The sequence below is a fragment of the Citrus sinensis genome, chromosome 7 (assembly GCF_022201045.2).
Source record: "Citrus sinensis cultivar Valencia sweet orange chromosome 7, DVS_A1.0, whole genome shotgun sequence".
Lineage (NCBI taxonomy): Eukaryota > Viridiplantae > Streptophyta > Magnoliopsida > Sapindales > Rutaceae > Citrus > Citrus sinensis.
The window spans coordinates 18,340,827-18,354,743 of record NC_068562.1 but is presented as its reverse complement, the minus strand read 5'-3'; the positions used below and the strand labels follow the sequence as shown (position 1 = coordinate 18,354,743).

The 13,917-nt window shown below is 32.0% G+C and overlaps 1 non-coding gene across 1 annotated transcript; it reads left to right on the top strand.

Moving 5' to 3' along the window:
- The first annotated feature begins 336 nt into the window (after nt 1–336).
- LOC127899016 (small nucleolar RNA R71) lies at nt 337–440 on the top strand. Its single transcript, XR_008050783.1, has one exon. It is a non-coding gene; the product is annotated as a small nucleolar RNA R71 (small nucleolar RNA).
- The last annotated feature ends 13,477 nt before the right edge of the window (nt 441–13,917 follow it).

Sequence of the window (13,917 nt, the reverse complement as noted above, 5' to 3'; positions counted from 1 at the left end):
TTGGCTTGATCTGAGTGTGAGTCATGGTCATGTGGCTCTGTTGATTTAGCAGTCGATAACGATGCTATTTGTCGAGAGAGACCTTCAATTATCGCTTTGACTTCTTTAATTTCTGAACTTGACTCGCCAATTTGAACCTCATTCACTCCTTTAATTCTTCTAGTATTCCTGAGTGATCGACTCCGTTGTTGGGAATTATCTGCTTGTCGCTGGAAGAATTCCCAAATTTCTGATGCACTTTTTGACATTAGCTCTCCTCCACTTGTTGCCATTAGCCATTCTTGCACATTCGGCAATAATCCCTCCAAAAAGTATTGGCATTGGTGCCATTTCTCGTACCCATGATGTGGACACTTCAAGAGTAGCCCATTGAATCGCTCCCATGTTTCGAAAAATTGCTCGTCATCTTTCTGGGTAAACTCCGAGATTTCCCTGCGAATAGCATTGGTTTTATGCACTGGGAAATATTTATTTAAAAATTTTGTAACCATTTGTTCCCATGATGCAATGCTATTAGCAGGCAATGTATTAAGCCATGAACGAGCTCTATCTTTTAAAGAAAATGGGAATAGTCTAAGTTTAACATCATCATCTGAAAAATTCTCATATTTGAATGTTTGACAAATGGCATGAAAATCATTCAAATGATTATATGGATCCTCATTTTCTAGGCCATAAAATGTAGGGAGACAATTTAACACACTAGGTTTTAATTCAAAACTCCTAGCAGCTACATTTGGGTATCTTATGCATGACGTGCTCAAATTAGCTAAGGGACTAAAATAGTCCTTAAATGGCCTCTCCTGTGGTGCTTGTAAATCCATTTTATTTTTAACGTGTTTGTGTGTGCGAAGTGTTTTTTCTAATTCAAGGTCTATAGGTTCAAGATTAGGTAATAATGACCTACGACCATGCATGCAAAATAAATAAAATAAAAATAAAGATGCAAACAAAACAAAAAATAAAGATGGGAACAAAACAAATAAAAATAAAGAAGAGGGAGAAATTACGATACTAACCTTATTGCGCTATTACAACCTTTCTATAAAAATACACAAAAATAAATACGTGAAAGAAATTAACTAAAAATTAAATTAATAAGATAAACAAAAAAATTACAAAGAAAAATAAATGGAAAATTAAATTACAAAATTTTAAAAAAGAGAAAAAGAAAAGAAATACTAACCTTTAAATGTAGATTCACTTTTTTTTTCTTTTTTTTTTTAATAATAAAAAAAAATACAAGAAAACAAATAAAAGAAATTATTCACAAAAATTAATTCTATGAATTAAAATTACTTACCTCCCCGGCAACGGCGCCAAAAACTTGTTGTGCAAATTTTAATGTACTCGCAAGCGCACGAATCTATTGTAGTATAGATCTATGGTGACGAGTGTCGATCCCACGAGGAGGTGGATTTTAATTGTGTATAGAATTAATTTTGTAAATGGGTTGTTGGATTTATGGTGGAAATGATTTGGTATATGCTAAAACTTAAATTAAAATGGCGAGAATAAATTCTAAAATTGGAATTGCAATGGCGAGAATAAATTGAAGATAATTCTATTGAAATGACGTACTTGGGTATCTGGATCCGTATCAACATGCATCATGGGCTAAATAATCCGTATTAATGCCAATTAAATCATGAGGGGGGAATCCACACCTCATGAACCACGCTCTAATCAATATGGTGCTAAGGGCTTATCGTGCCAAATAATAATAACCTTATACTAGAGAGCCGGTGTAACCAAGGCGGTATCTAGACAAGATCAGTATTATTTGTCGACGATAAGTCAAATCATCCACAAAAACTAGAGGGGAAAAGAAAATAAATTTACCAAATAAAGCCCATGACACATGTTGAGACTTCACCTTCAACCCAAGCTTGAAAGAAAATTAGCCACTCATAATTGAACTAGGGGCAAAAAGGGAATTTATTAAAATACAAAGAAAATACAAGATGGAGAAGGAATTACAGAAAATGGATCCCAAAAATGGATTCAGAGATATCAAATTAGGGGGGGGAGGCCCCCTTTTTATAGATACATGGAGTAAATCATGGCCATCGGATTAAAAACAGTTTGGACGCTCAGGATTGCGCCATGTCATCAGTCAACAGTCCACGGTTTGACCACGCGGATGAACAGTAACACGGTTTGACCCGACTTTGAACAGTAACGCGGTTTGACCCGGATGAACAGTAACGCGGTTTGGTTGAAAATAATCCTGTGTGATGCATGCACCGTACGCGAGATTTTTCGTCCACTGATATGCTGCCACGTCACCATCAACAGTACATAAGAATTTTAGTCCAACAGGATCGTGACACCTCATCAGTCAATGCCACATCATCGGTCAATGCGAACAGTGTCGTGAACAGTAACGTATATAGTACCCGTACACGTGAATAGTACCGTACATGTGAATAGTGCCATTTTTCCTTTTATGCTCCTCCTAAGGTTTTCGACCGTCTTGAGTTCAAAAGTGATGTCCGTTTTGTCGTCTGATCTCTCCTTTATTGTGAAATGACTATAATGCCCCTAAAATACATAAAATACTTAATTAAAATAAAACACATGTAATTAAATCACAAGAAGGTTAAATATATAAAAGTAAGGGTTGTTAGTAAGACTTAAAATGTAAAATGACGGTTTTCTCCTTTATAAATATGCATTTTCTAACACTCAACAATTTGTTCACACTCAGTGGCTGCACCATAAACTGGAAAGCTTCACTGCAAAGTGTTGTTGCTTTGTCAATAACAGAATCAGAGTACACTGCAGCTGCAGAAGCCTTTAAGGAGGCAATATGGCTCAGAGGAATGGTTACAGAATTGGGATTTGAATAAAGACAGGTGGCTATTCATTGTGACAGTCAAAGTGCAATTTGTCTAAGCAAGAACTAGGTGCATCACGAAAAGACAAAGCATATTGACATCAAACTGCACTTTGTCAGGCTGGAGGTGTCTAAAGGTGTGGTGAAGCTGTTAAAGATTCACACTGATGATAACCTTGCTGATATGTTGACAAAGGTTGTACCAGCAGCCAAGCTGGAGTTCTGCATGAACTCAGCTGGGATCTGCAGGCTATAAAACTGCAGGGATACAGTGGAAAGCATAAGCAAAAGGGTAACTGATTTGAGTTCAAGGTGGAGAGTGTTGGAATTATGAAGCTCAAATCTGATCTCAGGGATGTGTATGACACGTCGTCTGTTTGTCAGCAAGGATAAACGACATGTCAAGCATTTGAGTTCAGAGCAGCTGGTTGATACAAACGATATGTCGGCTGGATTCATTAGTAATACACGTGATGTGTCACATGTTTCACTAACTCAAACGACAAGCCAACTCTGCGTTTTAATCAACAGATTACATGAACGTTTGACAAGTGTCCCTAAGCAAATTCAAGAAGTGGTTTATTCCGTTAGATCACGCGGGAAGCAGCTGGACGTCTGTTTGGCTGGAAACCCAGGAGCGTGAACTGGCTTCTTGGGGTTCTTTCTGATTGATCAGAGTGGAGTATAAAAGGGCATATGATCTGTTGTTTAGCGTATCGATTCATTTACATGTATTCTCCAGATTTGTAACTTGTTCTCTGAAATCAGTAAAGAGTTTGCTTGGTTTTCCACAGTGGATGTAGGCAAAGAAATTTGCCGAACCACTATAATCTTTGGTTCAAGTGTGTGATCTGATTTTCTTTGATTGTGTGGTTGGTTTCAAGTACTTATTCATGTTTCTTGGGAAATCTTGGTTGATTGATTATTTCCAGTACAAGATCAAGGTTCATAGAGTGGGTCTTGGGGGTTCCAAGTTGGTCTTGGTGATTAATTTGGTTCCAACATAATTATATTATTATATTATATAATTCACAAACTATATGTAAAAACATGTAAAATATTTAAAATTTAAATCAAGTGACTAGAGTAAAAAATAAATACATGACGACTAATTATGTATTTTTTCATAGGAATAAAAAGAAATTCATGATATTATTTTATTTCTCTAAATTGCCTCTATCAAAACCATAACTAGGACTTATTATGAGACTAATTATGTTCTATCTATCTACTATGAATAAAAACTTGGCTGAGAGAATAGATAAATCATCCAAGCCCATAGAAAAGAGCATTGGCAATGAGAAAGCAGAGCGGAATGTTTAGGATGAATCCAATGGGCAGTGTTTGGATACAGTTAAATACACTATTGATAGAACTATTCAGGATAGGATTCCTACATATGAGAAGGCTATGGATCACCTAGTAGTCATTACGAGAACTTTTAAGAAAGTTGACAAGGCTGAAGAGGGTAACTATTTGAGGTTGCTTGCCAATACCCTGTATAATGGTGTTTATGGGGTAAAAAAATATATTCTTAAGTTGACTAATTACTATTAGAAGCTAAAAGACATGGATGTTAATTCCGATGACTACCTGGGTTACCAAATTGTTGAATCTCTTCCACCACAATTTGGCAATATGAGGAGCCAATACAACACTAAAAAAGATACTTGGAACGTAAATGAGTTAATTGCTTTTGTGGTTCAGGAAGCAAAGTCCTTGAAGAAAGGCAAGTCTCACATTGCCATGATGGCTATTGGTTAAGAGTGTTGAGAGTGTGAAGAAGAACTCTTCAAAGGGTATCAACAAATCTTTTAAGAAAAAAGTTTAGAAAGAAAGCTGCATGTGATAACTCTACCACCAGTTCTGGTTCCACTTCTGAAGGATTTAAAGGAAATTGACATTTCTATAGGGAACTAGGTTAGAAGAAAACTAAATGCAAGGGGTTCAAAGCATGGTTAGAAAAGAAAGGTATTCCTATAGTTTTTGCAAGCTTTAAATCCAACCTGATTGATGTTCCTTTTAATGCTTAATGGTTGGGTGTTGGTGCGACCATTAATATAAAAAATTCCTTACAAGAGTTTAGAAGCATGAGGGAACCCAATGAGGGAAAAATAATGGTACACGTTGGCAATAAAGCAAAGGCCAAAATTGATCTATTAAATATAGCTTATATTTCTTCCATTGGGAGAAACTTGATATTTGTACCTCTTTCGATAGATTTTGCTATACTTCATTTTGGTGACAAAGAAGTTTACTTATTCCATAATTCAGTTTTAGTTGGTGCTGGCACTCTATATAAAGGCTTGCATATGATTTATTGTTCTCATATTGTTGAATCATCATCTAATACTCTTGTTATGAATATTATTATATCTAAACGTTACTCTATATTGTGGCCATCTGGCCATATTTCCAAACAAATGATGGAAAGGATCATTAAAGTTGGTTTTCTCCATAATCTAGAATTTTTTTCGACTTTAAAAATTGTGTTGATTATGTTAAAGGAAAACTTAAGGCCTAATCAGAAAAGAGAGAATTGGGAAAAGTCAACCGTTTCTAAAGTAAATACATACATACATATATGCCCCATTTACTCTTGCTGCTAGAGGTTATAAGTATTTCATCACGTTCATCGATGGTTTTTCTCGTTATAGTCAAATTGAACCTCTTGCTAAAAAGTCTAAATCTCTGTCCACCATTCAAGCCTTTAAGGCTAATGTTAGGCTCTAAAAGGCCAAGAAGATTGAGGTAGAGATATCATATAGGGGTTGTGGGTACTATAGGGGAGATGATGAAACTAGTTGTAATCCTAGACCTTTTGTTAAATTTATTTATAAATGTGGAATAGAAGATCAATAGACAATGCTTAGGACTCCTGAACATAATGGAATTTTAGAAAGAAGAAATTGTACCATTTTTGACATAGTATGTGTGCATGTTGAATAATTCCAGTTTACTAGATTTTCTATGGGGTAAAGCTTTAAGAACTACAAGTTACATTTTATAAATTTGTACCTAACAAATCATTGCCCAAAACTTCTTATGATTTATGGTCAAGGAAGAAACCCAATCTATATCATTTTCATGTTTGGGGATGTAAAGCTAAAGTGAGGCCTGCATAAGCTTAAGAAGTTTTAGATTCAATTGTTATTCACACACCATTATAATATGAGTTTGATCGTGCCATCTATTTTCAGGATGATCATAATAATAAGAGTGTTAGGCCTCATAACCTTATATGGTTTACTTATAGGAGCATGATTTTTATATTAACATGTCATCTGATCTTTTTACTTTTAGGAGGCCATCAGTGATCTAGAATCCTCATCTTGGACACATACCACGATGAGATGGCATCTATGAACTAAGGTTAGATTTAAGAGTTAGTTGAATTGCCAGATAAATGCAAACTAATTTGTTGTAAATAGGTTTTCAACACCAAAATAGATGCCAAAAGTCAAGTATAAAGATACAAGACCAAGCTTATAACCAAGGTTTCAGTCAGGAAGAAGATACATAAACATACTCTCTTGTCTCTACTGGAAACTCATTCCGATGGCATTGGTAGCTCATTTTAATTTAGAACTACATGTGATGGATGCAAAAATAGCTTTTCTTAATGGAAACTTCTTTGAAGATGTATACATGGTGCAACTTGATAGTTTTGTAAAGTCTGGTAAAGAAAACATGTGTAAGCTTAAAAAGTCCACTTATGGACTTAAATAGGCATCTAGACAGTGGTATTTGAAATTCTATGATATTTTCACCTCTTATGGATTCAAGGAGAATGTTCTTGATCAATATGCATATTTGAGGGTCAGTAGCAGCAAGTTATATTATTATGATGCTTTTATATGGTTGATATATTGATCATAACTAAGGATATTGATTTTTTACTTGAGACAAAGCAAATACTATCATATAACTTTGATATAAGGATCTCAATGAATCCTAATACATATTAGGGGTTGTGATTCTTTATGACAAATCCGGAGGTATTTTAGGATTGCCTAAAAAGCTTACATTGATTGTGTTTTGAAATGATTTAGTTTCCAATCTTGTGCTCTTGGAAAAACACCAAATTTAAAAAGTCACAAACTTTCTAGGTCTCAATTCTAAATAATGATGTAAGTAAAGTTGAAATTCAAATAGTCCTATATGCATCAGTTGTAGGTAACTTGATGTATGCTCAAGTCTGTACATATCCTAATATTGCTTTTGCAATGGCATTATTTAAGAGATACTTGAGCAATCCTAGTTTTGAACATTGGAAGTCTGCAAAGAAAGTGCTAAGATATTTGCAAGCCACTAAGAATTTGTGTTGATATATAAGCAATCTGACTACCTAAACATAGTTAGATATTTTGATACTGATTTTGCAAGTGTTTTGAAAACAAAAAATCCATATTTGGTTATATCCTTATGATGGCAGGAGGAGCTATATTTTGAAGAAGTGCCAAGCAATCACTTATAGTTTCTTAAAAAATAGAGGTAGAAGTTTGTATTGTTTATAATAAGGCAAATGAGTGATGTCCATTTATAGAAATTAACTCTTATTATGTAAATCGTATCACAAGTGGAGTTATAATTTACTATTATTTCAAGATGTAAGAATTATCATTATGTGGTCCACGTGATAAGCCACTTGTTCATGTAAAAAAATAGATAAACTTACATTAATGACCCACTTACTTGTTTTAAGGGACACTGGTAGAGTTTATTAACCACTTTTATAATGGAAGTGATGAAGATTATGAATATTACTTCTTTGAAGGAAGTGTAAAGTCTTTTAAGTTATAAAATACTACTATATAAAGGGTGCCTAGTCTAGCCAAATCTATCCTTCCTAAGAACTTGTTTTCCATTATAAGAGAAAAGCTATAAGGAGGAGTAGGCTAGAAGACACTTTATGAAATTTAATGAATGTAGACAACACAAGCTTGAGCAACTATGATGTGGAGGGATGATCCTAGCTATTCTTAATTTAATTATTTTAAGGGATGATCCTAGCTATTCTTAATTTAATTATTTTATGTGTGGTATCAAAGCCAACTTCAATAATATTGTTCAATTTGGTTAGTTCTGAAATACATTCATTATGCTATTATTTGATAATGGCAGTAAATTCAGTCAACATAATATATGCTTCTCATTTGTATGTTTCACTATTCAAGTAGGCTTTTCGTGGTATATTTATTATCGGGTAGTTGTTTGGCAAATTACTTGCTTGCTTTACTGAAAACCAGTTTGTGCCTTGACATTATGTAAATTAATTATTTCTGTTACTACTACCAACGGAATTATTTTATACTTGATTCGCCTTCATATGTTGTAATATGGGAGATTAATATGTCTTGCATAGTATAATAGATATATAATTGAAAAAAAAAATCTTTTGATCTGGGTTCTTTAAAGCTTAATGCTTACAATTATCAAATTTAACATTTATTACTGATTTAATTTTCCATGTGACCTCATATGATTATTGGATAAATGCCGCTATTATGATGGAGTATTTGGTCAATATATAGACTTCATATAATTGATTCATGGATTTGTTATGCTAACAATTGATGATGTCATGAATAAAGTGTTAAGCATTATAAAGTTAATAAAAATAAAGAAAGAAATCAGTTGCGGATGTATGTGCCTTTAGTTTTGCTGGTTTGTGTTGTGTACCACTTCTGCGATATGTTATAACCTGATCAGTCCTGTGAATCATGTTTTGAAATCTTATTTTTTTATGTTAGTGTAAATTTTATCCCAACTAGTTAAGTTGCAATTTCAATTGAGGATGACCCCTTAGGATTGAGGTTCCTCTTTGTTGGATCCAACGATGATGAATTTACTCTTTGGACTAATTTTAATGGGCCTTTGAATCTCCTCCTCTAAGTCCACTTCCTTAGAAGATGAAAATTTCTTTATCTAATAGTACTCTACAAATACAAGAAAATGATCATAGTACTAAATTTATTTGACCCTAACTAAGCCTATTCTATTTTTGACAAATATTTTGAATATTTGTTACTCAGATAGATGTTATAAATTAACGCAATAGATAATACCTTCGAGTGTTCGTTTGTCAATGACACAAAGATTATTTAAATATGAGAAGCAAATGCGAGTGTCTTTGTTTGACAAATTTTGAGAAACTTTCTGTTTCTTTTGCCTAATCTCTCAACTAATTCAATAGAGAATTTCATAATTATTGTGTCTGTTTGTAATAAAGTACATAGTCTTTCTTTTGATAATTGGAATATATAATTATGCATGAGGATATAAGATTTGGATGTTGATATATGTGATATTTTAAGTATAAGGTTTGGGCATATAATTTATAAATCTAAATAGTAAATTGGACATCAAATTACGAAATTTTCTAAGTCCATAGGTATGGAATAATTTTCTAATGTTTATGTCTATATTTACCAGTCTTATAATTAAGAGCCCACACACACAACACACACACGCATATATATCGAATATGTGAATAAAGATATAGTAAACTCAATGCATTTTGCAACCTCTACCAGTGGGAAGGTTTGAATTTACTCTTAAATTAACATTGATTAATTTAAAATTTAAGTTTTTTTCTGCATATCATGAAATGGATATGTTTGTGAATAATTTGATCTTGTAAAAAGTACTCCACATGAACAAGATGGATTTAAGCGGTGGGATAACTAAATCTATTGAGCTTAAATTTCATTTAGGCAAAAATGTAATGGTAATTCTATTACTCAAGGGTGAAAGTTCTATGAAGGTATGTAAAAACAATTTGTGACTTCTCATAAGGTATTGGCCATCACCCTAGTTTCATTTGCAAATTATAAAAATGGACTTGATACAAGTCTTTCATTTAATATTTATAATATTTACAATATTAATGATCTCATTTGGTTTATATAGAACATTGTGTATAAATCTTAAGGTTAGTGGGACCTGTAATGATTTAGTTTCATATATAGACGATAACTTTGCAACAAAGTTAGGTTATTATGCATAAAGTGAATGACTTTATCCTTTATGAAAGCATAAATTCGTTACATGCTATGAACGAAATATGCAAGAATTTAGGTTAAGAAATTTTTTCAATGGTTTGAAAATTATTGTCAATATGAAGATAATTGATTATTGAAGTTACCAAAAATAAATTTATCAACATAAAGTTAAGTTATAAGAGGCACGTTAATAAGTATGAAGAGATATAGCTCATGTTAAAAGATTCAGCGAATAAAGTTTTGCTAGCAAAAGTGTATAATGGTCATGTGGATTGTATGGTTTTATTGGCTGAATTTGGGTTTCTTCAGCTTTATTATTAGCTTCAACATTGGTTTTATAATTACAGTGAAGAACATAGTTGTGTTATTTGTACATAGGGATATTCGCGGATCGGATTTTACGGATTGGACATCAATCCATATCCGATCCATGATTTTACGGATAATAATTTTTCAATCCAATCCAATTCACGGATTGAGAAAATTCAATCCAAATCCAATCCATACATCTGCGGATCAGATGCGGATTTGACACCATACGTTTGCGGATCGGATGCGGATTTGACTAAATCCATATCCAATCCACCATTTTACGCATTAGTTTTCGAATTAAAAATTTTTAATTCTCTCCAACTAATGAAATTAAAAAAAAATCTAATATAAAAATAATTTTGCTACCAATTAAATTTAAAATTGAATAAAATTTAAATAAATTAATTATTTAAATAAAGCTAAAATAATACATTTAAAGTTTCAAAATATAACACATTGAGACTAATTATTCAATTAAAGCTACAATAATACATTCAAAATTTCAAAATATAACACACCAAGCTTAATTGTTCAAATAAGTTACAATAATACGTTAATATAACACCAAAATTAATTGTTCAGATAAAGCCACAATTAATTGAAATGAAGAAGTTTTGGAAACCAAACACAGTCTGATCCTTCACCAGGGCTGTTGCGCCTGTCGAAAAGTGGTAATTACGGAGCCGTCCACGATGCGAACTAGGAGAAGCCGTACGGGTGGCGATCTTGAAGGTTGTGATAGTGAAATTGTTCAGCTGGAACCAGTGAATGTGAAGTGGCTCGATGGACTTGGGAAAGAAGATGGCTTGCTCTTGCCGGAATCGCGCAGCCGATGTCCTTCAAATCTGTGTCGAGAGTGTATCCAACCAGTATTGAGTGTTGCTAGTGTGTGTGACGGCGGGGAAGCTTAGGGTTTTTTGTTTGCAAATTGTTGGTGATTTGCCGTTATGTTACTTTGCTTTTGCTAGTGCGTGTGACTTTGCTTTTATTTTGTTTTACAATTTTTACAAGTTATATTTGTATATTTGATTATTTAATTATCTTTCATTTTATATCATTATTGGGTAATGGCTAAGATATGTTATAGTGCTTATGTAACTATGTAATGTCACATTTATAATATTTTTTAATTAAATTTATAATAATTTTTTAATTATATATATATATATTTTACGGATTCACGGATTTCTGCGAATTTATAGAAGTAAATCCATATCCAATCTATCAACTGCGGATTTTTAAATTTTCAATCCATATCCAATCCACGGATCGGATTTATACGGATCAGATTGAGCGGATCGGATTGGATTCTGAACACCCCTACTTGTACACATAAAGAACTTTGAAAAGTGCATTGGGACAATCTAAGTTAGACCCTAAATGATTTATGGAATTTCATTCATAAATACTTATACTTGAGAAGTTTCATATTATAATAAATAGAAGGAAATGTTTCTTCCTTTTAGAAACATAACGGCCATGATTCGCGTATCGAAATTTTCTTTCAAGTTCATAAAATTTTACTTGTATATGGGTAATTAAAAGTTCAATGGCCATGCCAAGTTCTGACAGTTAGAAAATGGTAAATACCATCACCTAAATTTTAAGAATATTCATATTGTATCTCTAAAAATTAATAATTAAATATGCAAAAGCGTATCTGGATATAAAATACACAATTGCTTTCTAGAGCCTTATGATTTGTTTTTCATATCAACACATTCTTCTAAATAATCCTTTAATTTTTTCTGTGCACTCTCTTTGATGATGTAATTGCACAAAAGAATATAATGATACGTATGATTTGGAGACTATAACTATTTATATAGATAACTTTCCTGTTATCTTTAGATATGGGGCTATTTACACTCTAAATTTTATTTTAACACTCATATTTTATCAAAACTTTATATTACTAAAGTAAACTTGACATAATTTACTATTGACGACAACTATAACTTAATTAAATAATTATTACTCTTTACACCTGTTGAAATACACTGTCATCTTGTCCTCTCCCCTATTCAACATCAAAATCTAATCTATCTTGAAAAGAAATTAGCTTCTACTTTCAATAAACGTCGCACCCATGAAAAATCAAATCAATGTTCATGAACATTATTTGGGACTGATTAGAGAAAGCTTGGTGGCCTATATTCTTCTAAACATTTTCTGGTTTATGGAATTGATTGCAAAGTCACTAGGACCCTCACTCTTGATCTTATTAATCGAAACAAAGACATATAAATCAGGAAGAAACAAAGTTATTTTAAAAATAACCAGTTCTTATAAAGATATTGTATTGCCCAATCAAAAATGAGAAAATCAATGGAAAATGGCTTCAGTGCCATTGAAACTTGCTTTTGATCTTGATCGCTTTTAGACCCACATGCATTCACAATACAAGACTATGGAAAACAAAAATAATATTGAAATTGAAGTCATGCAAAGACGAATTAAATGAGTAAAATGAAGGAAAAATTTTATGGAAAAAAGAAAAAAAGCTTTTTTATTAGTGTACAGAGGAAACAAAGTATTTAGCTTAACAGGGACTATTTTGGTATTTAGAAGAGTGTTCAAATTAAAAATTGATTTTTAAAATTTATTAAATGAGTGTTCAAAGTACAAGGGTGTTCAAAGTATATTTTAGAGTACAAATAGCCCCACCCTATCTTTAGGTATTTCTATTTCAACCTATTATAAAAATAGAAATTACCCTAAAATCTCTACACATTAAAGGCTTACATTCTATTAGATACATTAAGATCAAATTATTAAAAACCTTAATAGATCACTTTTAGTTAGCTTAACCTTATAAGACAGTCCGCAACACATAATTATTGACATATAAACCCAATGTTGGATTAAGGATCCAACAACACATAATTTAGGTATTTCTGTTTCAACCCATCATAAAAATAGAAATTACCCTAAATCTCTACATATTAAAGACCTACATCCTAGCTATTAGATACATGAAGCTCAAATTATTAAAAACCTTAATAAATCACTTTTAGTTAGCTTAACCTTATAAGACAGTCCCCAACACATGATTATTGACATATAAGCTCAATGTTGGATTAAGGATCCAACAATGAGTTTATTCTTCATTTAACATGTGGATTAAGAGAAAAAAATGTAAAAATTTTCATTATGTGGTCCACATGATAAGCCACTTGTTTGTATAAATAAATAGATAAACTCAAATTATTGACCCACTTACTTGTTTTAAGGGATAGTGCAAGAGACTACTAACCACTTTTGTAATGAAAGTGATAAAGTTTATTAATATTACTTCTTTGATGGAAGGAAGTATAAAGTTTTTTAAATTATGAATACTACTATATAAAGGGTCCCTAGTCTAGCCAAATCTATGCTTGTTAAGAACTTGTTTTCCATCACAAGAGGAAGGATATAAAAAGGAGTAGGCTAGAAGATACATTATGAAATTTAGTGAATATAGAGAACACTTAAAGTTTGAACAACTATTATTGGAGATATGATCCTATTCTTAATTTAGTAATTTTACACAAGACATTATTTATAATACATGAATGAAAAGCAATTAATGAAAAATGATATATGTACACAATGGTGATCAAAGTATGACAAAAACATATCTAAAATTACATGTTTTGATTACATTTCAAGAAATAAAAACACAAAACAACTAATTTTGAATAATTTTTTAACCCTTTTGATACTATTGTGTTCAAATACCATTAATTTTAGAAAATTTAATAATATTAAATTCAGAAAATT